This window comes from Zootermopsis nevadensis, unplaced genomic scaffold (genome assembly GCF_977971745.1).
Source record: "Zootermopsis nevadensis isolate Lab colony 2312 unplaced genomic scaffold, Znev_1.0 Znev_ptg000002l, whole genome shotgun sequence".
NCBI classification, from domain to species: Eukaryota; Metazoa; Arthropoda; class Insecta; order Blattodea; family Termopsidae; genus Zootermopsis; species Zootermopsis nevadensis.
The window spans coordinates 1,702,121-1,727,702 of NW_028259134.1; the positions used below are offsets into that span (position 1 = coordinate 1,702,121).

The 25,582-nt window shown below is 38.6% G+C and overlaps 1 long non-coding RNA gene across 1 annotated transcript in view; it reads left to right on the forward strand.

Moving 5' to 3' along the window:
- LOC147875026 (uncharacterized) overlaps positions 1-25,582 on the forward strand; it is a 203,929-nt gene that overhangs the window by 1,232 nt on the left and 177,115 nt on the right. The gene's annotated exons all lie outside the window — the stretch shown is intronic.

Sequence of the window (25,582 nt, forward strand, 5' to 3'; positions counted from 1 at the left end):
GTTGTTGGTAATTCGACAAATACGTGCCTTATGTCCTTGTTACCCGAAACTTCAACCACAAGCCAGATTATTATTTTTATATATCATTGAATGTTATAGAAAATAATTATTATTATCCTAAAATCCAATATAATCGGAAAATCGAGCCCAGAACAGTTTTGGGGGGGATTCTGACCTTGTTTCTCCTCTTCGAGACGAACAACTTTGGTCTTGACGCCGTTTTTGGTTTCAGAATTACACGAAAAGTTGCTGTAGTGCGAGGGTTGGGTGCATTAAGGACCATTTATCTCCGGACGTTACATGTGTGCAATCAATACTTTGAATTCGGAATTACTTTCGAGTGCCGAATCCGGCTGTACTACCCAGCGTGTGCAATTGTGTAACGCTATTTAGTTGTCAACTGTACGAGAACAATGGCGCTGTTAGACCTTCCAGCCATTTATACGAAAGAGACGAATTCTACAGTTTTACCTGCTTCAGATAATTGAAGCTTCAAGCACTTTTGTATAAACTAACTAACTAACTAGATGGCTTATGGAACCCGAAGGTTCATCACCGAATTAACAAAAGCCCTCCACCGGACCCTGTCCTGGGCCAACAAAATCCAGCCCCTTCAACTCCTATCTCCCATAGATCCCGCCTGAGATTATCCTCCCATCTACGTCTAGGTCTCCCCAGAGGTCTCTTCCCCTCAGGCTTCCCAACCTCTTGTCCCATCCATGCGCGCTACATGCCCAGCCCATCTCATTCTTCTTGACTTAATCACCCTGACAATATTGAGGGAGGATTACAGATTTTTAAGTTCGTCATTATGCAGTTTTTTCCACGCCCCATCGTCTTTTGTATAAACTAAATTAATTATATTAAACCACAAGTAATTAAATAATAATGACAAAGTAATTCACTCCGTGCTGCTTCGTTTTCAACTAAACGATTTCCTGTGCACGCTGGAGATTAGTAGACTACAATTTATAGGTATTTCCTACTATCAGAAAGTAAAATATTTTCATAAAAATTTGTTGTTACAAGAAAAATAACCTAAGAAACAAGCCCAATTAGATATTAAATTCTAGCTTGTAAATTTTATATCTAGTAGATCTAATGTAAATTAGGCAATGTACTTAACCATGCCAAGGTAATGTATACTGCAGCACGCTATTTTGACAACATCCTGGTTATATATCATACCATTTTAGTCTGAAATCCTAAAATGTGTTCTTCAGGTCGTAGAATGTGCATATATTAGGGCGATGAACATCATATGGGTCTGTCGCGTTCCTACTACGAATTATACACTTTCAAAGTTGTAAAGTCCTTTTAGAATCACCCTGTATAGTCTTGTGTTCGTACAGTTGGAACCGAGGTCATCATGGCGCTGGAGATGTTGATGTTGGTTCTCCGTTGTGGACGTTCTGGAGAGACGTACTATCAACACTGAAGATGGCTCTGCTTCTCCGTGCAAACACTGATATCAACTTAACTATACCCCAACAATATAATTTTACCTTTTTGTGTCAAACCTGGTCTTCGGCGTTTTGGAAAGAACACGTTGAAGGTACAAACTATAGAACTTCATCCATCTTTGGTGCAGATATTCTCTAGAACAGGGGTACTCAACCTTTTTCGTTGGCGTACCACTAATTCTAATTTAACACACTATTAAATGCACCACTGAAGAAATGCGTTCAGGGAAAACTTATTTGTGTTACTAATATATTTTGATTTTATTACTTAGTTCGCGTACCATAGGTTGAGAAACGCTGCTCTAGATTTCACACCCATAGTTTATGAATGAGGAGCTTCGAAATTTGTACTCGCAACCAAATATTATTAGGCTGATAAAGACAAGGAAGATGGCATACGAGATGTATGGCGAATATGTGCTGTAAAAAAAATGTGTGCAAAATTTTTGTTAGGAAGTCTGAAGGTAAGCGGCCACTCAGAAGACCTAGGCGTATATAGGAGAATAATATTAAAATGGATCTTGGGAAAATTATGTTTTGAGGGTGTGGACTGGATTAATCTGGATTAGGATATAGGCCGGTGGCTGATTCTTGTGAACACGGTAATGAACTTTCGTGTTGAGAATTTGTTGACTATCTGAGAGTTACCACTCGTTTCTGATGATGGGTTCTGCTGCATGGAATTTCGTTTAGAACATTGTCGTGTCGAAATCAACCACGTAATCGGCTATTATTTATTTATTTTATTATTTAGTGTTCTGTCTGACGACAGGTCCATATGAACATGATCCTTCCATTCTTTTCTCGGACTGGGACCTGTTCATATACGTTCTTGGCAGATGATCCAGAAGTGGTTTGCCATTGCCTTCTTCTGTGTGTGAATGGAGTAATTGTTGGGATGCCACGGAGGAAAACTCCGTGTTGCCTAGACCACGGCCTTGCCCAACACAAGTTATAAATCCGGGCACCGCCGGGAATCGAACCCGAGACCCCAGGATTACAAGGCCACGTTAAATACGAGTGACTATGAGCGTGTTTATGTTCTTGAGTTGCCTCTTTTGCGACTGATAATTTGATCCTCCACTGAATAGGCAAGGGCACGATCTTATCAAGATCTGAACCGTGGCCACTTGTAACTTCTCAATGTTTGTTTACGTTTGTGGTTCATGAAGTTCCTTTCTAGAGGTTCGTCTCCAGGGTCTCATTAAATCCATCTGAAGTGTCTGAAAAAAATATAATGCTATTCCTTTAGACTCTTTTTTGCATAAAGAACTTAAAACTGATGGATGATTATTTTATTCTTACAGCAACGTAACATTTGCGTCTCGAGTTTCATTCTTCTCCCACCTTTAATACAATAACTAATGAGTGGACTCAGCTACGTAAAGGAGAATGCAGTGTAATTCTTTGGTTGAAGCTGGCGGATTAGTGTTTAGTTGTGACGTAGTGCGCAGAAGCTTGCCTTCCCCACACGCGGAGAAAATGCATCAGTGCGAGAATTCTTTTTCACAGCAGGAATCAGAATAATATTTCCTGCGAAAGGAGATCTCAAATACCAAGATCCAACCACTAGATTCCCGGCCCTCGATTTTCCAATCTTTCCAACTCCAAACCACCACAGTTGTCCTACTATACAGGGTGTTTCTGAAATACGTGAACATTAAACACATGTGTCCTCTCACGTTAGAGCGTGTAAGTAACCTAAAATAAAGTGTAAAAATCACACAGGAAGATTTTTCTTTGAAAAATTGCTAATTCCAACGTTGAAGTTCACTGTTTCGTCAACACATTGCAAACTTTTGTCCTGAAGCTTCTACACTGCGAGTTGCGAGTCTCATTAAGGGTTGTCTCACGCACTCGAAATTTCCAGGCGAGTTGCGAATTGACTGTCATTCATCTCCTAACCGTGGTTGTAGTTCCATTACGACACGTACCTTTAAGATAACTCATAAACACCGTTAGACGCTTTCCTTTTTAAATAGGCCACAACTAGAAAACGAGGCGTCCAAGGATCCGTGTTTACAGATATTTGTTCTTGTCTTTATGCACAGAACACGCCTCTGAAGTGTTGTCGTGTATTTAAGAAACACACTGTGTATTTTCTTCCTGCCCCACTACTAAACTGACTCTTACTTTTCGATACCGACTTAGTTAAAGCCAAAAACACTGAGATTGCATTAATTAGTGTCTAACTTTTGTTATCACTTGAAAGAAGTATTAAAAATGTAAGCTGAAACCTACAAATTATAATTCGAGGCGGATGCAGATTAGAGACCATACAATAGCAACACTAAATTTATGTCCGTGTTATTAAGAAGGGGTACCAATTTCGTGCTCAGCGAGACAACGTAGATGGTAATGTTCGTCCATGCCAAACTCACGAAATAAACACGTAAGTCATTTCTGTGTACATGTTTCATCGCCATATGTGTTGAACAGATTAATATTAAATTTAGTCGGTCGGTCTGCTCTGTGTGTTATCTGGTAAATATGAGATTTGGAAGTTTTACGGCGCTGAATGCAGTAAAGACCCAATTTTTATCAGGCGAACCCATTAGCTTTGTTAAGGTCTCCAGTTTATGGGGGATCTGTAAGTCGGCTGTATGACCGTGTTATGTGTGTTCGTCTTCGCCGTGATAAGTAAGATTCAGAATAGAAGAGAAATCCTCCTTAATCTATATGTGGGGTAGCTCATAATGTGATGAATACTCAGTCGTGGACAGCCGACAAGGGGTAGTAATTCACCTTTTGGTATTTCCTTTCAAATCTCCAAACTAAATTTTTGCAAATAATTCTCATATTTTCCTTTCATGTTACATGCCTCACTCTTACTGATATTACCACCCTAATAACGTACACATTATTATTCCCTTTATTTTAAATTTTATTCCGTCTCTTAGATCAAAGTATTATCTTTAGCAGGGTTTGTGTCTGCGATTTATTTACACGTAAATTTTTGTGTCAATAGTTCATTAATTATTGACATCGCACTGAAAACTAATTTAATTTTTTATTTTATTTAAAAAATTGTTGCGTCTTAAAGGTGTTTTTCGATGTAAAACAAAAATAGAATGAAAGGACAGTTGATTTCGTCTCTTATCACGCAAAGTTTAACATAAATTTGCCATCGGACAGCGAAAAGATTCGAAGTCTGTGTTTTTAGAGGACTTTACATTTTAATTTTGTACTTACAACCATATTTGTTCATACTCTGTCTGTGATACGTTTTGAAAAGCGTGATGCAGTTTAAAACTCATAATTTGCCATGAAAAATATAATTTCATCTGCGTTCTCTGTACAAAACTACGCCACCCACGTATTTATAATTATTTTTTCAAAGAAAAAGAAGGGATTTTAGGAAGTAACAGAATTGTAAGCTGAGGATGAATAATGAAAGCGTAGGGAAGATAAAACACGGAACACAATGGACAAAATAAAAATCCAAGCTAAAGAGAGAAAGAAAATTGAACATTAAAATAATGTGTGGTAGTGAGAGAGAGAGGCTTTTACAGAAGGCGTCTGTTCATTGTCGTGGTTCTGTTTGGTGATCGTCAAAACTGAATATCCTACCCGATAAGAAGATGTTACAATACTCATTGTAACCTGCAAAGATAAGGATTATCTGGTACCTCATTTGTTAGGCACTGCCCATTGTTTCTTTTTGAAAGGAAGCTTTTATTTTGCCCAGATAATTTGATGGCGGCCATAACTAAAAACGTGAAATCGTAAGTTATTTTCATACACTTGCATTTTTACTGTTCACAGTAACTTGAATCAAATGAGCAAATTTAAACTCGCAATTCTTTCGTGGTGATGCACTCATAAATATCAACAGTAGGACGAGAAACTTTAGCAATCGGAAACACATTGCAAATTAAACAAAAATTATAAAGCCTCAGTTACTTTGCTTGTAGGGTTGGCTACTGGACAATTATAGTATCAATAATCTCTGTCGTGCAAAACAATGCTTACAGAGGATTCAAATTTCTAAATACTTAACCAATTAATAGTGAAAACAAATCAGTGATACGAAATCTTAAGCAGCTTCTTTGGTTTTCTCCCTCTGTTGTACGTCACAGGACACGTGTTTCGTTGTCTCCCTTCGAGCTGTATAATAAATCAAGATCCGAACTCAGTCACTACTCAAAAATCATTGTTTTCAAATAGAATTCTCCTACTCTCAAATGCTCTATAATGATTTTAAATTCTGCTAAAATTTATGATAAGTTCTGTGTTGAACATCGATTCAGGAAACATCCTACATACGAGTGTTTGCTGGATGCAAATTTTGTACCATACTGGTTGATGTATACGCCTCAAATACACGCTAAAGTGAAGTATTTTATGTGAAGTCTGTTTTGGACAAAAGGGATACAGATCCCCCTTTGTGTCTGGCGACATCGTTATTCGATTTGTCGAAAGGGTTTTGAAAATAAAACATTTTTCCTTCACACGATTTCACCCGATCTGCTCTTATATATAAGCAAGAGGTAATGTGAGCTCAGACATGTCTTCCAGAACTCGAAACGATCCCCAAAAAAAAAGTATTTGTAAGCGAACTGTTAAAATGGTCATTTGTCAGCAGTCCTGCTACGTATTTCGTGGGTTAAATCTGGATTTCCGACTCGGACTTTGCTTCACATATTTTATTTATATATATATATTTTCCATTTTTTTTATGTATTGGGTATTTTAATTTGTTTATATGATCCGATCAGCCCACGAACTTAACGGTCACCACGCCCATCCAGTGAACTGAGGGTGCAGCTGAACCTTTATCTCCGTCTTGTATCGAAATTACGAATGAGTGGAGTTTTACCTCCACGCCAGGTGAACACTTCCACAGAATGGGACATTAAGCTGTTCAATTGTCATCATTGCTGAATTCTGATTAACAGAGTCTAGTATAATAATGTCTGCTGCAAATAAATCAACATGTCGGAAATCAAGAAGTAAAGAGTGAGGCAGCCATCATTTATCACTTCTAATGATACACCAGTCAGCCAAAGTTCATTAAAATTTATTCAGACTATTGTGAATTGAAGGACGAGTGTCTGTCATTGTCGACGAACATTATAATAAAGATACTTCGTAAAAATGACAACCGTCAGATGTCGTCTATCGAGATTGATGCATTCGATTCATAACACTTTCCATTAAGCGCAGAAGCATGGCCGATGATATGGCATTAATTTATTAAGAAATTCTCTGTTTGACAACATTTAGATTCTGCCGGACGTGTTTGAAAAACTTTGCTTTTCAACAAGCCCCAAAAAGAGAAACCATTATTTGAAAAGTCGATTGTATACTCGGCTTGTCAAAGAATAGCCCAATTTCTTTATGGAACCCGAAGGTTCATCACCGTGTTCACAAAAGCCTGCCACCGGAATATATCCTGAGCCAGCTGCATCCACTTCGTTCTATCGATTCCTGTCTTCCTAAGGTCAATCTTAATGTTATCCTCCCATCTACGCCTTCCTAGGTCTTCCCGGAGGTCTCCTCCCTTGAGGCCTCCCAACCAACACCCTCCGCTCCCCCATGCGTGCCACATGTCTCGCCCATCTCGATTCAATCACCCTAACAATATCAGGTGAGGCCGTGAAGCTCATCTTTATGCAATTTTTTCTATGATCCGTCTAACTCCCTTTTAGGTCCTTAACACTCTGTTCTCAAAGACCCTCAATCTATGTTCCTCCCTGAAAGTGAGAGACCAAGTTTCGCACCCATACAGCACAACTGGAAAAATTACACTTCTGCATATTTTAATCTTTAGACTCTTTGATATGAGATGGGAGGACAAAAGATTTTGAAATTAATGATAGCGAGCATTATTCTGAATTTAATCTGCTCTTGATTTCGTCATGAATTTCATCCTGACTTGCAAGTGTCGTCACATTTTCGAAAGAAAATATGAAGATAAGGAACATTCAGGAGGCACACGGATGATGGGAACAGACAGTGGTTGATTAAGGTTTGTTAAGTTGGATTAAGCTGGTTTAAATTGGGCGCCAGCTGTTTGAACCGCAAAGATCAATTTCGATTAATGATGCTTAGCAAACGTAGATCGAGGGGTGTTAAGTCTCACTCCACGGGATCGTGTTGACGGCCATATTAATATTAATCATAGATGGTGCTTAAATTGAGTGACACCAACGTAACTCGTAGATTAACCGGATTTATTACGTGTGTGTGTGTGATGTTTATTTGTTACGGCAATTAAGCTTTATGTACCACACGACTTGAATAAGAGATCTCTTGAGGGTCATCTAATATTGTTACTATTTTTATATATTTGCGACTTGACTAAAAGGGAAATTGATGCAAATATGAGCAGGATTTGAGGTTTTCACGGCAGTGGGTCTGAAGGTGGCTGGCTGTCTTCTGGTTTTTTGCGCCGTGTATTCTGGTAGAAGTTTACCGACGTTTCAGAGGTCCCTGCTGCCTCCATCATCAAGTACATTTCTACCAGACTACACGACTCAACAACCCAGAAGATAGTCGACTTCTAATATAAGCAACTTCAGTTTTATTTTACCTTTGAGTTAATAGAATTTTGTGGAATAACTTTCGTGTATGTTCGCGGCTCGGATGAAGTCTTACGGCTGGGGTGGAATGACAACTGATGCTTTTTCATGCTTCATTTTCTTAGAAATGTGGACTGAAATGTGTTTATTAAATTCCAGATTTTCCTTCACTCGCATATTTGAACTCTCTTGTACTATTAGTAATGTAAGAATAATATTTTATACCAAGCTAAATTGCCCTGTGTGTTCATTTGGCAACAATTGTGTGTTTGATTGAAGTTCAGTCTCTGAAGCTAGCAGTATCATTACATTCTGAAATAAAAAAAGTATTTCGGGTAATACGATCATCCTGTATGAAGAAATATAAGCACGGTTAGCACAGAGGTCTTACCTTTGATGATTATAATAAGTCCAATAGTTGAGTCACCTTTATCACGATTAATGATTTCTGGCAGATTATGTGCGATTTGAAAGGAAAGATAGATGGGATGTACAAATACTGTAAAACATAAAAAGAAAACTCATGTTAACAAAAATTGTAAAATATGTTTTTATCGTCTTATTTTGTTAAGAAAATAAAGTCGTCTTCTCCTGTACTTGTTTGGAATTGTTGCTTGAGGTGGGATATATATCTAGTGATCTTGTAAACGATGCTCATATTTCCCACTGCCAGGAGTAATATGATCATAGTAGTAGGGTAGTGTTTTTTATTGTAAGACAAGCCACTTTATGTCGTAAGTCATATTGGTACTGAAAGAAACTTAAGAGGCTGTCTTATCTAGATCCTCTTATCTAAATTAAAGTCTGAATTTTAAAACGTGTCCTTAAGTATGCTCATATTTGCCCCATCCAAACCCCCCAACCCCCCCACACACTATGATAATGCAGTGCATTTTACTTTTGTAGATTGAGTTGTTCTAAGTAAATTTAAAATACATGATTGATACGTGCAGATACCGAACCTAAAGTCGATAGTCGATCGCCAGCGAACAAGATCCGCGTTTTATCGAATATTTCAGAACAATAAACCGTCTGCTATTGTTCGATGAATATGATTGGGTACTTAAAACGAACACTAGCCCTTAAAGTATAAGGAACTAGCACAGTCAATAAACAATTCGGATCCTAACTAACTAACTAGATGGCTTACTGAACCAGAAGGTTCATCACCGAAACAACCAAAGCCCTCCACCGGACCCTGTCCTGGGCCAACAAAATCCAGTCTCCTTCAACTCCTATCTCCCATAGATCCCGCCTGAGATTATCCTCCCATCTACGTCTAGGTCTCCCCAGAGGTCTCTTCCCCTCAGGCTTCCCCAATAGTGGACCCAACCAACCAGATGGCTTACGGAACCCGAAGGTTCATCACCGAACTAACCAAAGCCCTCCACAGGACCCTGTCCTGGGCCAACAAAATCCAGTCTCCTTCGACTCCTATCTCCCATAGATCCCGCCTGAGATTATCCTCCCATCTACGTCTAGGTCTCCCCAGAGGTCTCTTCCCCTCAGGCTTCCCAAATAGTGGACCCAACCAACCAGATGGCTTACAGAACCCGAAGGTTCATCACCGAATTAACCAAAGCCCTCCACCAGACCCTGTCCTGGGCCAACAAAATCCAGTCTTCTTCAACTCCTATCTCCCATAGATCCCGCCTGAGATTATCCTCCCATCTACGTCTAGGTCTCCCCAGCGGTCTCTTCCCCTCAGGCTTCCCAACCAGTACCCGGTGCACACCTCTTGTCCCATCCATGCGCGCTACATGCCCAGCCCATCTCATTCTTCTCGATTTAATCACCCTGACAATATTGGGGGAGGAGTACAGATTTTTAAGCTCATCATTATGCAGTTTTCTCCATGCCCCATCGTCTTCTCTCCTAGGCCCAAATATCCTCCTCAAACACCCGATTCTCAATCTGCAATCTGTGTTCCTCCCTCTGAGCGAGAGACCATGTTTCGCACCCATACAAAACAACAGTCAAAATTATTGTTTTGTAAACTTTAGTTTTCAGGTTCCAATTCGGATCCTAGCTACACTAAATATAGAACAACTGGATATGAAGGTCCTGACACTCGGGCAGGACTCGTGGGTAACAAGCAACTAGCTGCTACTCTACGGAACACGTGTTCTTGTTAGCTTTTTACATTCGAACGGCCAAGGTTCCGTTTCAAATTATGCGACGCAGTGTTTCCGTTTAGGCCATAAAATTTACCATTTAATTTTTTTATACTTATTACTGAAACATGTATATAAGTAGCTTGAACAGTGTGGTTTAATGGTGCCTTGAATTTGTAGACAGAGTTACGTCAAATTTAAAAGCAGCGTTCATCAGCACTTAATTACAAATAATTTCTGTAATTATTATAAAACCAATTAGGGTTTTAAAACTAATTGTTGCTTTCAAAAGAAATTAGATTATGGTACTTTAGTTTTGAGTATATAATTTTGAATTTAATTCCATATTGAAATTCGTATTACAGAAACGTTTTATGATATGTAAAAATATTTACTGCATTCAAATCGAAGCTTAATTTTAAACTTATTGTCATATTGAATGCTTAAAGCTTTAAAATGTGAGGTCTTGGAGGAAGAAGGCATGGACCTCAATGAGGTTGCACGAACATATTCGATTTCTAAAGCCACATTGAAGAGACGCTTTGATGGTAAGAAGTTTTATGCTGTGGGTTACCTAAGAAATACTTCTAAAGAAATTTAAGAGGGGTTGAAGAATCACATTTTGAAGGTTGAAGAGAGAATGTTCGGTATTGTCTCTTTGGAGCTGAGGTCCCTAGCGTTATCACGTGGTCGAAAGATGTTGCAAAAATGAGCAGAACTAAGTTTAAGGCAGCCAAAATTAACTTTTTAACAGGAGCCAGTGGTTTAAATAAATCTTATAGCATGAGAGGTCTTTGACGTTTTGGAGAAACTGATAAGTAAGAATGGATTAAATGCCACGAGGGACGTCGATGTTGAGGAATCAGGACTTCTTACAGTCCAAGAGAGTCGCGCAGAACATTAACACCAGGTTGTCTCTGTTTCTAGCAGAGAGGAAGAAACTCTGACAACAGCGGGGTGTCGTCCAAGTGCGCCTGGAAATTACGTTCCATCAACGATGATATTTAAACGCGAGGGAAAAGGACGAAATCAAAGACGGCGCACCTCCTGAATCTGTCTTTGCGTGTTGCTAAATGTCTGTTCTCGGTCTGAATTTTATCAAATTCAGTAAAAACGTCAACGTAAAAGTAGGTTCTGCTTCTATTAGACGGCGACTCAACACATACTAAGAGTTTAGAGGCTCTGGAAATGACACGTCAACACGTAGTTTTTCTTCAGGCCTCTTCCTTCTGCTTCGAAGAAATGGCGAAATAGTTCCACGTAATAGCCGTGTAGGAGCCACGCTGGCCTTGTAATCCTGGGGGTCTCGGGTTCGATTCCCGGCGGTGCCCGAATTTCTAACTTGTGTTGGGCAAGGCCGTGGTCTAGGCAATAACGAGTTTTCCTCCGTGGCATCCCAACAATTACTCCATTCACACACAGAAGAAGGCAATGGCAAACCACTTCTGGATCATCTGTCAAGAACGTATATGAACAGGTCCCAGTCCGAGAAAAGGATGGAAGGATCCTGTTCATATGGACCTGTCGTCAGACAGAACACTAAATAAAAATAAGATGAGGTGGTCTAGCGGTTAGAACGCTGGCCTTGTAATCCTGGGGTCTCGGGTTCGATTCCCGGCGGTGCCCGAATTTATAACTTGTGTTGGGCAAGGCCGTGGTCTAGGCAACACGGAGTTTTCCTCCGTGGCATCCCAACAATTACTCCATTCACACACAGAAGAAGGCAATGGCAAACCACTTCTGGATCATCTGCCAAGAACGTGTATGAACAGGTCCCAGTCCGAGAAAAGGATGGAAGGATCCTGTTCATATGGACCTGTCGTCAGACAGAACACTAAATAATAATAAGATGAGGTGGTCTAGCGGTTAGAACGCTGGCCTTGTAATCCTGGGTTCTCGGGTTCGATTCCCGGCGGTGCCCGAATTTATAACTTGTGTTGGGCAAGGCCGTGGTCTAGGCATCACGGAGTTTTCCTCCGTGGCATCCAAACAATTACTCCATTCACACACAGAAGAAGGCAATGGCAAACCACTTCTGGATCATCTGCCAAGAACGTGTATGAACAGGTCCCAGTCCGAGAAAAGGATGGAAGGTTCCTGTTCATGTGGACCTGTCGTCAGACAGAACACTAAATAAAATAATAAATAAATAGCCGTGTTCGGGAAGGCCTATTGTAGAGCAGCTAGTATTGATAACGCTGACAAATATTTCCTTATGCTGGAGTATGTCCAGTTGACAGAACCGTTCCAGGATAATGATTTTTCTGCAAGCACTGCACTCCAGGATGACAAAGAAACAAGTCAAAGTCAACTCAACCAAATCAAATTATACTCAATAATATTTAATAATTCTTCATATTACAAAGTGCAGTCACTTTTAATGCGTTTAAACCTTTCTCTTACTCAGCTTGTAAGGTCCATTGGCGGAGACTGGGTGGTCCAATCACGGAACTCGATTGCTTTTAATGGACCAATAATTAAATTACAAAAAGTGTGTATAAAGTATGTTGTATAATTATCTTTTATGATGGTATTCGTCTCCATTCTGCTTTCTGTTTGAAACAGATGTGCATGAATAAATGATGTAAAAACATGAATACAGAAGTTGGTCCATTTATAAAGACTTACCCCTCCATTGTTTTCGGAGCGTCGCGTAATTTATAAACTTACGTTTTGGATGGTTAAGGTTTTAGGATCGTGCGTGTTAAGTCTTTTCAGCAAAACTGCGGTTGCCTAAAAATGACAGAAGTGGAATTTAAAAGTTTGGTTCGCAAGATGGGACGTTTAACCTGTAAGTGACGTTCAGTACGTATTGTGTGTAAAATGGATTTTGACTGAATGGTTTCGCAGGTCTGTAATTGTGTGTAATTGTAGTTCTGATGGAAAGTCCGAAAATTGAACGAGGTGAAACTGTCAAGAGAAATGTCAAATTGTTGCTGCTGGCAGAGTTTGGTAATGCATTTACACGGAAGTGAAGCGATCGGCGCCTTCCACACAGACGCCGCCAGATGGCTCTGACATTTATTTTCTATCATTAAGTTACGTTTCCGGCTGTAAAATTGAGTAATTAGTTCACGGTGCATTTAACATGAAATACTGTACCTTAACAGGAGACAAAAATCTTTTTCTTGAAACGTAATATTTTTAAACATTTCCTGTATTTCTGAAGATTTTAGAACGCTGTGTGGATGTTTCAGATTTGCATATTTAATTTGTAGTCGGAGAAAAAGCTTTATAGCTTGCGGGATGTTGGCTTTAAATGTATGAGCGAAAGAATTTGAGAACAAATATTTCACTGGACGTCGACTTGAAAACAGTTTGAAGGAATTCATAGCCTACAACGTAGGACAGAAGGATGGAACTGAGCCTTACGATGGCGGAACACTACTTTCACAACTCCAGTTTCAAATAATAAAGTGACTTGAGTAATGGATTATTTAAGGTTATGATGTATGTTACAGACACATAAACACGATGATACCACATGTACAATGAAGTTAGCTCTGTACAGGCTGGCAGAAGTTTACCGACGTTTCAGAGGTGCTTTCTGCCTCCATCATCAGGACGATCATAGCCATCATCGTATTCGTCGCTGTGAGAACTTCAAATCTTGCTAAAGACTTCCTGTTCTTATAAAGACTTAGGACCTAACGAGTGTGAGACTAACATATTTATGACGAGCTTTGGCAAACGTCTGTGACCATAATGAAATTTGAACAATGCAGGTTGGAGTACACCTAAAATTCTTCCACGTGTTTGCACAGATACGAAATATTCACTGCATTGACAAAGTGACACTTCACTGAAACAAGTAGGTTCCTAGCTCAAAAGCTTCAACAACTCAATTGTAACATCGAAATACGTTTTCGAACCAGGTACCTCCATTCAGCTGCATACAGCACATTCCAATGAACCTATTGATCCTATATCGTATTGATTCTGCAGTACTGGATTTTCGGACGACCGGTTTATGTCACAGTAAATTAATAGTTGACAGAACTAATTATTATTACCGTGCCTGAACACGTTTCTTTACAATATAAGTAACGTCATTTTGCGACATTACATAATATCGAAGGGAGATAATTATCCACTGGACATTCTCAGCTCTTACGGACGAAACATTAGATTTTATTGTCAGACATATAACCTGCCGTCATGTGCATGCATTGATTAAAAAACATCAATTTTGGAAAATGTGAGAGGATTTGTTATTTTAATGAATGATACGAATATCAGATGCAACTAGACATAAGATTTTATGCAGTTTTTATATCAACGTCGGGAAGTTTCTTCGCACTCAAAATAAAGTTACTTTCCACTGCACCTGATGTATAGAACAGAATCAGTTATCTTCCGAAATCTTGCTCATTATATTCACGATTGATTTGAGAGTCGAGATTAAATTCAGGAAATGTTTGTTACCGTTCAACTCCATGTCTCGTATGCCCCCCCCCCCCAAAAAAAGATTATGATATAAAAAAGTGTATTTTTGGTTTTTTGTAAGGTTGTAGTGTTGCAAAGATGTCAGACTGGGAATATATTGAGGAAACCTGATAAAAAAAATGCTGACAAAATTATACTGTGAAGAGTTGCTTTATATAAAATGTTATTGTGAGGACGTCGTGGAGGGTGTGATTAGCTGAACACGTAGCATGCATTAGAGAAGAGAAAAGCTTGCAAAATATTGATAGAAATACTTAAAGGAAAAGAGGAGATTATGAAGTAATAATATAATGGATTTTCTTGTACAGTTTATAAAACTGGAATTATGTGTGTGTGTTTACGTATAGCTCTCGTTCGGAAAAACCGATTTGTACCAAAAGTAGCTAATTTCTTACTTGAGACGAGGGATATAACACAGAAAGGTCAAAACTTTGGAAAAGTGACTTGAATAAGGTCCAGATGAGGGCATTATCTGTAGACGGAAAACTAAGCAAGATTATAGAACGACGCGAAAACCAAAATTGGTTGATTTCGGCGAGGATATTACAGGAAGTAAGGTCACAAAACCGAAAACTGTCCTGGATTATCAGACTTATGAGAAGCTTTCGAACAATACAGATTGATAAGAAACGTTCCAAATTTACCCTCAATATCACCGCGGGTACCCTGATAATAAAGAAATAAAATATAAGGTGGTGGAATGGATTATATTGGTTCATATTGAGGTACAGTGATACACTTTTCTGAATATGGTAAAAAAGAACTACAAGTATCGTACAAGTACAAATTGGGGGAATTTATTGACAGTATCAAGGAGTGTCAGCTTCTCCTAAAAGACTGTGTACCGTGTAATTAGTTAGTTTGTTTGTTATAACGTTCTTTCCGCAGGTCTAGTAATAGAATTGAATGACTTATCATTTCTGTGAACATTTTGCTCCTTATTGTTTGCAGCACGCGCTGTACATACAAGTATTATTTGAAACTGAAAGCAACTAGACCATAATTTTATTTGAGAACAGCTGACGAGAGCAGCGAGATATCTGTTGGTGAAATAGTTATGTTAGTGGAAGTTAGTGAACGTCGACAGGGTAATGAACTTCACGGTAACTGAATTGCTTGATCGTCGGGTAATTGCTTTACCCCCCCCACCCCTTCCCAATTTAATGGCGCACTGAAGAAGCCGTCTTTCCTTCTTGCTTTCCTCATCGAGTTGTACTTGTTCCGCCATTTTGATATTAACCAAAACCCAATTAATTAGATCTTAATCAAAACCTAACATGCATAAGATGAATCATCACATGAATGAATTATATTAGACTGTAAGAAGATGAAAGACTAATAAGGCTTGGTTTAATGTGTTCACTAGGAAATTTCCATGCTATTGTGTCTCTTTCATAACCAGGACAGCGAAGCCCAACGCTAGACCCTGGGCGAGACCGACTAGCGAGTTCCCTTGAAGAAACAAATATAAATTTACGTCATTTTAGACTTTAGTTATAATTTAAACGATTTGAAAAATACCTCTCTTGAACTGACTTCCTTTTGATCATTCGTAAATCATTACTAATAATTGTATCAGCGACATATTTTAATAGAGATTATCCACCGACGCCAGGAATTTAAGCTAGGCCATAATCGTAATTAAATAAATAACCTATGCTCTTTAGTAACTTAGCAGCATTCCTTTGGGACGCTATACACCCACAGACACCGAATGTGATAATGTAAGGATACGTAAAATTATCACACACACTAAAAATGTCTTTCTCTGCCTTTTTTTATTTTTATTTTTTGAACTGAATGAACACAAGATTTTTTTTTTAGGGGCCCAGCGCTGAAGCTGCGATATTCTGTGTTGAAATAATGGCCAATCACTCCAATCGCTCCTGTTCCGCTGTTCGTGGCCTTCGTCAATTTCAGCCTCTGAAAGTTTCTATCGGCCGATGCGACAGTAACAGAAAGATTTATAATGATTGTTAGTAAAATAAAAAATGTTTGGATAAAATTCACTCAGTTTTTGCCGAAAAATGAATTTAAATATGTCCGTTATGACAGAAATGTTGAAAGTGATTACTCAACGTAAGACTTGCAATTTTTAAAATAGTTCATAACAATCGTCACCTAAAGATAGGACAGATTTAAAATCTTGGAAATGTTTCTTTTAGAAGCACTGGATTCAAATTTTCTTCACAAATCACGACCGATTCATACCAGACTTCGCAGTAAACAAAATACATAGCTCTGTCCACAGAACAATATTTCTGATTCCACAGCTCAAAAAACATCTGACCTCTTATTTTCCCTGCCAGTTTCAAAGAATTTAGATTAATAACAATTTGGAGAAAAATAGGTTTGAATACGGTTAATTACGCCATTGATGAACATAAATACAAGTTGCCAACAGTTAACAGTTACTCACGAGCCATTTACGTAACTAATGATCACGTGATTGAACAATAGACAATCAATTTGCCGTCAATATTAGCATTGCATGGAAGGAATTTGAAAATGTCTAGTTCTTTGCAAAGGCGTCTCAGATAGAAATACAAGTATAAGAGGAACTTCAGACGATGGTCAGTTTTAAGTGACGGGTCTCAATTTATGGTCTTTGTCGTCATGGAGCGCCCTCTGTGACAAGTGGGCGGGACTCAGCTGGTCAGAAATTTCTCCCTTTTTATGGATCCTGAATGTTCATTATCGTGTTCGCAACAGCCAACAACTATCCCCCTCTACAGAACCAAAGGAATCTTGCTTGTAATTTTATTTATTTTTAAATTGTTTACTTGTTTTCTCATTAATTTATTTTTTATTTAACGTATTTAACTTTGAAACGCATTTCTCTGTGATTTCATTATATACAGAACTTTTTTCCCCGAGCTGGGAAAACATCTAACGTCAAGGCGTACAGAAATATACATTCATCTTGAAGTCAACCGGATACTAGATTTTTCCCTTTCTATTTGTAATCGTTGGTATACTTTCTGTGGGTTGTACGGTTTATGGGAACTACTGAAAGTTCCGTCTGTGCCCTCTGTGAGCGGTCTGTCACAGAATTCCATAACATCTGCTTATCTTGTGGTTGAAAGCATATCTGTACTTCCAAGGAACTGTGAAACCAAGTCATGAAGTATACATTAACAGACTCGGGACACCCTGATCTTACACTATGCAGGTTCGAGCAAGTTTATTTGAAGTGAAAACAATGATGTCGTTTCATGTTTCTATATGACACAACTCTTTTCGTGTCTGACATCACTCCTATTACTATCTTAAAAAGGAAGGAGCACAGAAGTTCCTCCACGCCGTCCTCTTTTACGCCTATGAAAGTATCAGCGTGCCTCACACTCTCTTTGACTAACAAACCTTTGAACAACCAAGAAAATTGAATTCATGTGGTTTATTGCAGACATCTCTATCTATGTTCATGGACTTCATTAATTAAAATTATATAACACGAGAACGGTTTCAGCTACCAAGCTACGTTTTATACGTTGTTTGGTCTTGTTTTTATTTGAGTGTGTTTTACTGATTCATACGGTTTAAGCTCTGACAGTTTTCTGCTAAATACGTTTTGGTCATTAATTTTTTTAAGCATAACGTAAGCCATCCACTGTGAGATTAGACGATAACAAGTGGAAAGCGATTGTAATTATTTAGTTTCGTCTGTAGTCACGGAATTGTTGGGTAATATCAGGGGTCGACAAATGTCTCAATACGCCCGTCGGTCTTCTGTGATGTGCAAATAAGCAGTTTAAAAAATTACGGATTTTAACTGCATGAATACGTATGTAAATGAAAAACAACAGAACATCATGAACATCTCGTAAGTTATAATAACATCGCCCTGATGACGGAGGCAGTATGACCTCCGAAACGTTGGTAAACATCGACCAGACTACACAGCGCAACAACCCAGAAGACGGAAATCTTTATACTCATCGCCCTGATGACGGAGGCAGTATGACCTCTGAAACGTTGGTTAACATCGACCAGACTACACAGCGCAACAACCCAGAAGACAGAAATCTTCATACTCACCGCTGTGAGAACCTCAAATCTTACATTTTTAATAATTACTTCGTATTCGAATAAATCGTGGATGTCGAGTGTAATAACGGAAAATAAGGGGAGGAATTGGAATTGTTTCTTCACTTTTGAGAGACTGGGTAAATGGACGGGCTTGTTCCTAGGCAACCGGAAATAACAAGACAAAAATAATGATTTCTTCGAACGTGCACAATGAGAATTTTTTTAGAGCAGTCTGGCTGAATGTGATTCAGTCCAAAGATGTTAACTCCATCGCGACACGGAAATGTTCTTTGCATCTCGTATTTTGTCATATTCTATGACTGGGCTAACATTTTCTCAGAATTTCACACCAAGCTGCTAATTGGATCATACTGAAACCAATGAAAGGTTTTAAATTTAATGAAAGTTATGAAAAGTTATTAAGAAGATCAGATCAGTGTGACTTCAGCGTAAGTGTTCGCTTTAATCTCTGAATAGGGGCGCTGATTATACGCATTGGATGAACCCCAGAGCTGTTTTACCCGCATGATTAAGTCATGTACAGACTTGACCTGTAGTGCGGCCTAATTCGAGATGAAGGTCTCCCCTAGTACCAGTCAGTTACCAGCAGTTACCAGCAGTAAATACAATGTACGTAGAAACATGCCTCGTGGCATCCCTGCGTTTTGTGTGTTCTGTGCTCTTCGATCGGTTTAATTACATTTGAAGCCGTTTTTGTTTTGAATAATACATCCTAACCATAGAAGAATTCGATTTCAAAGCTATTATAACTGTAGCTCAACGATAGAGGAGAAAAATATTACGTTCTCTTTGTTGTAACGTAAATTATTTGTTCGTTTATTTAACACAATTTCTCAGTTATAAAGGGAAATAAAGTCGAGTGATAAGGTGATTGTGGTGATGAATAGGAAGGATGTGAAAGGTGACATTTGTCACTTTTTTTTTTACAATTTTAACCAAATTTCGCGCTGAGGCCTTAACAAAATCACGTGAAACGCCACTGAAAATAGGTGTCATTAACACACGTGGTCTCCAGATTATGATAAAGAAGAGAACTGCCTTTATTGCCAAAGTGACTTCACAATTCAAGGCACAAAGCACGATTTCTCAGATAAGTGGTCAGCCCACTGTAAGAATAGAAAATGTCGGAGACACACTAGTACCCCGAGCGGGATTCGAAATCGGGATCCCTGTTCTGTGGGGTTATTTTGATGTTCTTGCATAAAATGACAAACAGTTTGGTGACTGACTACGGCCGGGACGTGATGCTGACTCCTCACCCCCCTCTAGTGCCGAGGTCAAGAATGAATAGGAGTTTATACTTCCTCTCCCCCCAAGCGCTGATATGGCGTATAGTGGGACAGCTTTACTTTTTTTATTCTTATTTTAAAACGCTATATAGGATATTGTTACAAGTTTTGGCCCCATAGGGTAAAGTGGGGACGCTCCGGAACATATAATCTAGGGTCACGACCTCACAGTAATGCCATTCTCACCGTCAGATTCTTCAATTGTTCCGACAAATGAGGATGCGATATTATAGTGTATAACCTTTATATCTGCACAGAAGGAAATATAATACATAAAAAAAACTTTTAAATCTGGCTTGAAGCAAATTTCGCCAACATTTTTCGGTTGGTTAACACTATCAGCACTAAAGATGGCATTTTATCAATGGAAACGTTCGGTTATAGTATCATGGAGACTCGCAAATTAAATCAATTATTCCTTAATTTCTTTAACTCACAATAGAAGGGGTTCAGATTAGGTGTCTTTAGTCTCAAACGAGTTAAGTAGACGCTAAATCAGTCATCATTAAAACTTCCAATAGCTCTCTCTACCCCTGAAACTAGGAGCGTAGTTGTGATATCATATTAATCGCGCTGGAGTTGAGCCACTTTGCCACTACAACGCGTATCAGAGTTACGGACGCGATATTAAAAATGTTGTTTTCGTTTTGAAAAGAGGAAAGTTTGGATAGAATCATTTTAACATGTCAACTCGCTCATGGATTTGTGGTCCAACAAGATGATGAAAATGTATCCAGCAGCGCTACTGTAGTCTGACGGGTTGTTTCATTCTCTGTTGATTCCAGGGGGTTGACACTTCATGTCCTCGTTGTACGTAAACACCGAATAAACTATTCATAAATTTGTGAAATCGCTTCATCGTGTTCTATTTTGTTTCTTCTGTGTGCATTCGTGTTTGTGTTAGTAATACGTGAATGATTGATGTTTCGATTTACTGAAAGTTTGCACATGACGTTTCTTCAATCGCTTCCAAGAATTTGCGTATTATATCCAGTGGCGGGGGTCACCATTTAAGCTACTTTTGACAGTGCCCAATTAAAATACGAACTAAAATAAATTTTTCTTAAGCCGATTATGCACTCATACATGTACGTAATTTGACATGACAAGTAATTCATAGGATACGTTTTCGATGTCCTAGAATGCGTAGATGGTTTCATTTGTTATGCTTTCTTGTTGATGAAGATTAACCGTCCGAGAAGGTATAACAGCGCCGCTTATACGACAGAAAACGGGCCTGCACCGTGGAACAGTGGCCCTTCTCCGTTTTCGGGCATCGAAGATGCAGATTTCAGCCCGGAGACCGGCTAACTTTGCTTTTCGAAGTTTTCCTCAGTTCCTTCTAGCAAATTCCGGGATAGTAATGTACTTCAAAACAATCTGCTACCTCGTATTCCTACATCGTTTCCAGTTTATCATCAGGCATTACATTTGAAGCTCTACAACAAGTAGAGAATCCGTAGCATAACCAAGGCGTAACGGGAAGAAAGCGTGGAGCTGATCACTTAACCTGAAATAAGTGTCTGTAAGACTTCGCATTCATTTGTTTCTAATCGCTGTGATAATGTGATGAATGGTAATTGGGCCGTGCCGTCTTTCTACAATTATGCATGTACACGCGCGTCTCGGAGACCATCGTATGACGTTAATCTCTTATCCAATGCTCCCCTGAGTCTAACGCGCTGAGCTGTCGCTAGAGTATTACAAAAGTTTCACTTCATGACGATAAACACGAACGCAGACTCTCAGTCCTTGTTGCTGTGTGAACAAGGAGAGGTCTCCATGTCTCCTTCAGACATAATCTATATGTATTTCAGTTTGAGTCAGTAACTCGCAACAGGTTGGACGGCCGTTGTTTGAATCCCGTTGGTAGCAGGGATTTTTACCTCCGGTGTCCATCCAGGCTACTGTTTGATGGATACGGAAAACCCCCCTTTCCTGAGAGCAAAAATTCCTCACCGTATAGCTGATCTCTTACCTCCACCCAGCGCCGAAGTTAAAAGTCCATGGAGCATTTTCTCCGCCGGCCCATACGTCTCTATGACCACAGGGAGAACTTCGAGGTCGTCGAGATTGCCCTCTTCTTTGCAGTTTTCAAATATGCCCACGTTACTTCGCTAAGTTATTTCCAACTTCTGCTATCACACAGCTCTGAAACTTTTATCTACCCGAGTACCTAAGAAATGCAAAGATTAAAATAAACAAAGATACAATTTTTTCTTGTTTTCTGTTGGTGTGAAGTTCTGTTTCTTTATTAAGGGGAAGAAACAGATTTGAGTGTCTGAGAACAGGGTACGTAGGACAATATTTGGACCTGGTCAGACTGGAGTAAATTGTACAATGAGAAGGTCTTTATTTTCTTATAGAGTTATAGAATAAAATAATATACTAAGGGAAGGGTGTGTGGCACGCTTGGGGAGTTGATAAATGCAAAAATTTGGTTTGAAAATCTGAAGGGAAAAGTTCACTCGGACGACCTTGTCGTAGATGGAAGTATAGATCTCAGGAATTAGGGTGGGAGGGAGTGGACTCAATTCTTGTGGCTGAGGATAAAGGCTCTTGTGAACACGGTGATGAACATTCTGGTTATGTAAAAGGCGAGGAATCTCTTGGCCGGGTGAGCTACTATGAGCTTCTGAAGAAACTCTGCTCTATGGAGCTGGTTATCAACAAAGTACAAAATACGATGCAGAAAAGGAAGTTTTCCAAAAATTTGTGGTTTCGTCACTGAGGCAGTTGTTAAGCAAACGGCTGGACCATTAGTTCTCTCAGTCATTACAATTCAAAGGAGGCTAATGGTTCGAAGTGTGTCACTTTGTCGACGCACTGTTGAAATTTGTCGTGATTACCCTGATAATATGACAGTGATTTAGAATAAGGCGCAATTATATATGACTTTCTTACATTGCCTACCCAATGTCATCAGGGCAGTGATGATGGAGGCATCAAGCACCTCTGAAACGTCGGTAAACTTCTACCAGACTACACGGCTCAACAACCCGGAAGACGGCCATCTTCAGACTCACTGCCATGAAAACCTCAGATCTTACGATATTTTTCTATTGGTACCAATTTCTGACTCAACTTTTCACTTTCAACAGCCGACTTTTGTTTTAAGGCGATGGATAAGGACGATGCTGTTATGTTTTCACGTCGAACGACGAGAAGAAGCTGGTACATTCTGATTGTGATAAACGTTTCGTAATTACTCGAAATGTCGCGTGATTATTTTTGTGAATAACAATAATAACTCCATGGCACAGAGATCACATGATTAGAAAAGTAAGTTCCAGGCGCTTGGTGTTACAAAACTTTTCCTGCTAGGAGTTTGGTAAAGTTTGCTACTTAATGTAAACGTCTCAGCGCTTTCAATTTCCATGTCGCAACTTGTCTGAGCTGTCTTTCCCAAAATATGAAGTTGCTTCTGCACCCGAAATTTTCGCCACGATTTCTCCCGTCTGATTTCTGTCAGTTCCAGTAAAATCAGTTCCAGGGTGTGAACACCATATTGTAAATGCGGAAAAAACACACTACTTACTACTACTACTAATAATAATAATTAAATTCATTTATTTAAAAGCTTGATAACAGTACAGGATAAAATATAACAATAATAAAATTAAAATTTTACAAATACGAAAACAAATAAACAAATGAACTAAATATATAAATGTACCATATTAATAATAATTCAATTAATTTATTGCATAATAATTCACAGGTAAATGAGCTAAATAATATGCCTAATTAATATAATAATTAAATTAAAATCAGTTCAATTATAAACAATACCAGATAATATACAAAATAAAATATTATACTAAATAAAAACAGTAAACAATAAAAAACAGCGAAAAACTTACATAATAAGAACAATAATAATAATGAAAAAAATCATCTTTTTGTCTCCAAAATTGTATACAGCGGTAGTAAGTCATGACTAATTATATACATATTTATATGCATGCCTACATAGATACATGTTCATGTGTGCATGCGTACACACACACGCGCACACGCTCACACAGTTGATCGGAATTTAAATCATAAATGCATAAGCTTTGCCGAAACTTTGGAAGACCTTCAGCTTTCTACGATTTTGTGACGAGTGTTCAAAATTATTAGACGGAAGCGAAAACTTTAAAAAAATCCATGGGGTATCTTGGTCGTAGGTTTCAGCAGTTTCAGACTTTGCTTCTGAATGTTTCAGTTATTTAATTTTCTTTCCTATTATTTCATTATGTCTGTGATGTAATCCATTATTCTGTATCTTCATATTGGTCTGTGAGAAGACATTTCTGCCTTGTCCATTCCGTGTCACTCGTGGTTTCGTTAATATCAGAACACAGATTTGGTGATTGCTCTAAATTTCAGCCGAGTTGCTTCAGTAATCTCCCTAGTAATACGTGTCTTGTGTTTCCAAAAAACTATAGAATTTATTGCACCAATGTCGTTGCGTACACTACAAACTAAATAATATAAAATCTTAATTTATTACAAAATAATTTTTGCTCCCAGAAGATCTTTTCTTTAAATTATTATTATTGTAATATCTGAAGTGGAAACTTCATGTTGTATTCCAGAATTGTGTTACGCAATTTATAAGTGGTTCTTTGCATAAACTCTTCTTTAAAGTTTACTAAGAAGACTTGACTCAAATGTATAAAACACGGTGTCATTTTAAAATTCTACCATTAAAACGTAGGCCTCCCTATTGTCAACTAAACTTCTTATTATCTCAGCAGTTATGGAACACAAGAGAACACTAGACGCTCATTTTTTTAGAAACATGGAAGACGTCTTCCCCTTGAGACAGTGAGACACTGAAAAGCCTAGCAGTATTTGAATTAGTAATGAAGAAGGAAGGATAAAAGGGAGACGTGACCTTACGGCTACACGGAATATACCGATTTAACTGCAGCATTGGGCTTTACCAGGTCTTTGTTGGTTCCACTCATTTTATACTTTCCACAACAGGGATATCTGTCTTTTCGTAACATTAAGCTGAAATATACGAAATTCACTGTTACAGATGGAATGTGATATTCATAAGCTCATCATTTGAATTTTGTTACTGCGTGCGACGTCTCTCACACACGAGTACGCCAAAGTTTAATTCAATTTGACCCATTTTGAGGAACAGATTTCTTAACCCTTTGAAGCCGAAGCTCGTCTAAATATTATTTAATAAATCAGTCCGTACCGCGAAGAAAACACGACACTTCACCATTACAAATATCAACTGGTTAACGCTGTTTAAGGAAATAATCCCTTTTTACATTGAGAACAATACAAAACTCATACATACAAAACGCAAGAGTTATTAACTGTGTAAAGCAGGTGGTACATATAGTTACCACTGGGTCTTAAAGGGTTAAAACCTTGGTTAAACTGTTACCATATCTGATGGCGTCTTCACGAACAACGACGACATTGAGGAGGAACATGGGTAATGGCGAAGTCACGGAGGACAAGTCTCCTACCTCACAAATTAAAGTTGGTATTACTGAATTTAACAAAATAATAAAAAAAAGATTTCGGTATACCCTCCAGTGGAGTAACGTCCATTCTAAATCGATCAAAATTCACCCAGCCGTTCCGTAGTTTGGGTTTTGACGTCATCACTGGGCATGAAATCACGGTTAATGACGTCATCACGCCTTTTGGTTAAGGATTATGGGAATGGCGTCATTACG